General features: G+C 42.2%; 1 pseudogene; it reads left to right on the forward strand.

The window, feature by feature from the left end:
- The first annotated feature begins 1859 nt into the window (after window positions 1-1859).
- Window positions 1860-1976, forward strand: LOC136646518 (5S ribosomal RNA; annotated as a pseudogene).
- Window positions 1977-5272: the final 3296 nt, after the last annotated feature.

Here is a 5272-nt window from a genome sequence, read left to right on the forward strand (position 1 = left end):
ATGAGGTCTTGCACCGTTGAGTACGCACCAAACACTGTCAATCAATTTGTGTAAAGGAGACTTCTAACTTGTGGGAGAAATAAGGGCTTGTTTAATACTTCTCAAACAAATCTACTGCTTTCCTTTTTTAGCCCCAACCCTAATGATTTTCATTATTTCCTTAGTTGATAGAATCCATTTCAAAAACCAATAATCTCTTGAAATCCACTGAGCCACAAATTACTCATTAGAAAATATTTTCAAAGATCATTACCTTGCCCATAGATTTTAGCTGTTCATTTCCTAGATTCTCACTAGTAAGAACATAGGAGAAATTATTCACTCGTGTTTCTAATATAATTCGAACCATTTACTTGTTTATTATTAGAACCACTACTTCTTTAAAGGTCAAAACTGCATCAATGTGCACATTGATTTTATGACCTCTGGTTATGAGGATATAATGAGATGATGGATGCTATGTTCATTGTACTGGATTCAGTAATAACATTCAAAACCATTCTTTTTAATATGAACTAGTTTCATTTCTTTTTTAAAAGCCAATCACACAGTGAGAGTCAGGACTTTGAAGTCATTCATCATTAAGGTGTCCGGAATCAATGAAGGGCTGACTGAGGGCAAACTAGTTGAAATTAAATCTGGGCCAGACAGAGGTTTTCCTGGTTAGGACACCTGCAACAGTGATGTTGTGTCAACCTGTTCTTGACAGGGTTGAACTCTCCTTTAAGGATCGAGTGCATGGCTTGGGAACACTGCTGGACCTGGGTGTACAGGTCTGCTATAGTCCAGGGTGTTTTTGTCCAGCTTCAACTGGTGTGCCAGTTCAATCTATTCCTGTCTCAGGCAGACCTATCTATGCCTTAGTTATCATGTGTATAGATTACCTCAATGTGCTATATGCATACTGCAACATGCTGCAACGGTGAAGATCCTCCAGAAACTTCAGCTGGTGCAGAATGGGATGCATCTCAGTGTCCAGATATATGATCATGCAACATTTTGCCGATGCAGCTGATCTAGCTACCAGTTTGTTTCTATGTGCAATTCAAGGGGTTCGTTACTTTTAAAGCCCCACATGCTCCACATTCTGTTAAAACCTTCAGAGAAGCCATCTTGATGGTAGCATCTCTTTCTGAAAGGAAGAAAGTGGCTACCTACCAGAAAACCTTATTGGTAGATGTCCCTGTCCTATCAGATTTCCTGCACAGTGAGTTTCAGTGGGTCTGCTCATTGTTACTGTTCCAACATTAGCTGAAATCCTGCCTCTTGAGCAGTACATTACATCATTAGTGCGACTATGATTGACTCTGGCTCTTTGCCTCCTTTGTTCTGATTTTTTTGCTGCTGATTTTGTGATTGATTTTATTGGTTGTATAATTTTCTAGTTAGCATTGTAAACCACCTTCAGCCTGTGGAAGGGGCTATATAGAGTGTGGTGACTGGTTTCTTGCACATGCGGTAATCATCATTATGACATGAATATCAAATATAATAATAATATAATAATAATATAATATACAGTATTTATATACCGCCTTTCTTGGTCTTTATTCAAGACTTTATTCAAGGCGGTTTACACAGGCAGGCTTATTAAATCCACACAGGGATTTTTACAAATTGAAAGAAGGTTCTCTCTTTCAAGAACCACCACATTCAAGATGTTACACTCCGATCTGGTTTAACATTCTGGCCTCCATCCTCCCACGCTCCGAGCAGATGGAACAGCTCAGCTGCAGCTTGCCGGCTGCTTCAAGGTCGCACGGTGCCGGTGGCCTCGAACTGGCGACCTTGTGGATGTTAATCTTCAGGCAAATGGAGGCTCTACCCTCTAGACCAGACCTCCTCCTCCTCACTTTATTATTATTAACTGTTACTCTGTACATGCCTGATCTCATCTGATCTCAGAAGCTAAGCAGGGTCAGGCCTGGTTAGTACTTGGATGGGAGACTGCCTGGGAATACCGGGTGCTGTAGGCTTATACCATAGTCTTTTGAGACTGAAGGTTGCCAACCATTTATTTATATCCCATCTTTCTCCCCACAGGGACCCAAGGCGGCTTACAACAATGGTTAAAAACATTAAATAAAAACATAATTTTAAAAAAAGATAAAAACATATTTGCAAAAAATGTTTTTATCGTATTTGACATCATATTGCACGGATGACAAGCTGTTACCCCATGGTTGATGAGCTGTGTTAGGATTTCCATAGACCCTGGTGGTATTACTGGGAGGGCTGCACCAGAGTGGAATTGTCTGGGGTGTTTTTTACTTTCCCCCTTTGTTCTGGAAAGGCTTAGATTAATATGGTCGATGTAGCAGCAATAGTGGCACAACTCTGGCAGAGAATTGTATTGCAAGATGATCACACTTCCTTAGCCCCCTTTCCTTCCCCCTTGCCAACCGATAAGAACAAAATGGCTCAGCAGAGCTGTTTTGCTTTCATATACCCCCCCAGCTATATTTTTAAGGGCACAATCCTAACCTGTGCTGGAACAGGCAAGCCAGAAAAGGCTTGCGCTGTATCCAGCACAGGACAGGGGCCAAGAACGGCTCAGTCAGAGGCAAGGGGAAACATTTCCCCTTACCCCAGGAAAGGAGCCCTTTCCCCTATGGGTCTCCTCGGACTTGCGCCACCTCTCGAAGTGGCACAAGTCCAAGTTGGGCGGAGCGGCTTGAAGCCCCTCCGTTTTTCCCAGGAACGGGGGTTGGGATCCGGCATACCTGCCAGATCCCAGCCCCACCTCCCTGCCCACCCAGCCTCAGAGCCGCACAGCACCCGCCCTCCCCCCACCCAGGAATGCCTCTCTCCCACCTCCCCCCATCTACCTTTGCTCCTTGTGTCGTCCCAGTCGGGCCAATGCAACCACACAGAGGAAGCCGGCACGGAGGCTTGCGTCAGCATCCTCAGGCCGCTGCTTCTTTGAGTGCTTGGCCTGGCTTCCTCTTGAGGAGGCACAAGGGGCTTGCATCGGCCCATGGGCGCTTTTGGATTGCACCCTAAGTGACTTACCTTAGGTGATTAGATAGCTGTGTACTGGGCCCCAACCCCTGCACCTTCCAAAAAACTACTAAGCTCGGCTCTTGGCTCCTCCTATAGATCTCCTCTGAACTCTGTCCCTGGCCCCTAAAGGTCTGTTAGGAGATCCTGCCCAAAGTGCAAACTGTTTGATTCCAATGGTTGGCAACACTCCCTTTCCTTCACAGAAGGAGCCCTCCCAGAACACAATAGTGCAACATTCCAGATATTTGTTTTTCCCCCAGTCCTAGCTTATTTACATCCCTTCATAACCATTGAGAGTCAATAAACAGAATCAAGTTACAGGGATTTCTCATCTCACCTAGTGTCTCTTTCACTGAGCTTATGAATGTGTCTGTCTCTTATCTTTGGAAATTTGCATGAATCACATTTGCATGATAAGCTGTGTTCCACTGATAAGTCAAAAGCCCTCCAGATTTTCCAAATCTTATCAAACAAAGCAGCTTCGGAAATTGAATCTTATAACTGCTACCCAAAGAAGAAAAACTCAAGGCAGCTGCCCATTGTGCTTCTGATGATATATATCATCCTAAACAATTTCTAACTTTAAGGTTTTATTGTTAAAGTGTCTCCATTTTCTATTTTCTTCCTTCAGTTACGTTATCCCAGTCCATCAGTCATAGGGGAATTTTCTATTACGTGACAAAGTGTTCATTAACAATCAGGAGTATGATAAATTGCACCTTTATTTTGCTCTGCCATTCAAGTTTCAATTTCAGTTCACACACACACAATCCCTTCAGTCCCCACTGGTATGTGAGCATGAACTCACACTCCTATATGGCACAAGAGGACAACTGCATTTGGACTGACCAAAACCTCTGCTGCCACCTTGATATTTCAGGCAGCTGAGAGAGATGTCAGCCAGCTATTCTGGCCCTTCTTCTGGCAGGTTCCTCTGGTCCAACAGATTCTTCAAGGTTCCAGGTTGCCAACAGAGCATCAGTATTTCAAAGACTCAGACCTAAGAGCTCATACAGATGACTACAGTACCATACACTAGATCATGTTTTAACACATATCTGCAACTGATGTCTAGTAAAAGTCTTCTTATTGATTTCTTATTTATAGTATTTTTATCCCACTTTTCTCCCACACCAAAAAGGACTCAAGGCAGCTAACAATGCAAAAACATAACAATACAATTCAATATACAGTAAAAAAATTTAAATATTAAAACAAACACCCCCGGATCACAGCTATTAAAATATATAACATTAAAAAGCACCGGCCACCAGTCAATGTCTTACTACTGACATTGACAGTAACCTAAAGTCAACTGCAGTATAAGTCCATGCAAGTATACTCAGAAGTAATCCTATTGTATTCAATAGAGCCTGTATTCCCAGGGTAGCATTATAGGATTGCATCTCTAATGAGTTTCATACTCTCACCATGCTGTCGTTGTCATGGACCCATATAATATAATAATATACAGTATTTATATACCGCCTTTCTTGGTCTTTATTCAAGACTTTATTCAAGGCGGTTTACACAGGCAGGCTTATTAAATCCACGCAGGGATTTTTACAAATTGAAAGAAGGTTCTCTCTTTCAAGAACCACCACATTCAAGATGTTACACTCCGATCTGGTTTTAACATTCTGGCCTCCATCCTCCCACGCTCCGAGCAGATGGAACAGCTCAGCTGCAGCTTGCCGGCTGCTTCAAGGTCGCACGGTGCCAGTGGCCTCGAACTGGCGACCTTGTGGATGTTAATCTTCAGGCAAATGGAGGCTCTACCCTCTAGACCAGACCTCCTGCCCATATGTCATATCTAGGTGGAGCTATCTAGGAGTGCATCTCAAAATATACAATGTATGAAGTAAAATACTAATAATATAGGCTGTACTATTCCAAACTGTGGCGTTGCAGGATTTTATTTCTAAACCAGCATGATACCAGTGTTTCGCTATGGTATTTAACTACTTTGAATCCATTTTGACTCCAATAAATTTTCCTTGGATTGCAATGAACAACTGAAATTTAGCACAACCACCTCACGTCAGGCAACACCTTGTAATTATTGAAAGTCACGGTTCCATCAAAATTTTTGTTTAATTGCTGTTTTTGTATTTTGAATTGATTTTGTGCTATAATACCACAGTACCCCTGCTTCACAAAGGTATTTGCAAAGGTAAAGGAAAAAAGTAAAGCAAAGTATATGTAGTTAGAATAAAACAAAGCATATTGATGCAGAAAAATGATGAAGTCAAATTTGAAATATAACAAT

This window comes from Tiliqua scincoides, chromosome 3 (genome assembly GCF_035046505.1).
Source record: "Tiliqua scincoides isolate rTilSci1 chromosome 3, rTilSci1.hap2, whole genome shotgun sequence".
In the NCBI taxonomy this organism is placed as follows: domain Eukaryota; kingdom Metazoa; phylum Chordata; class Lepidosauria; order Squamata; family Scincidae; genus Tiliqua; species Tiliqua scincoides.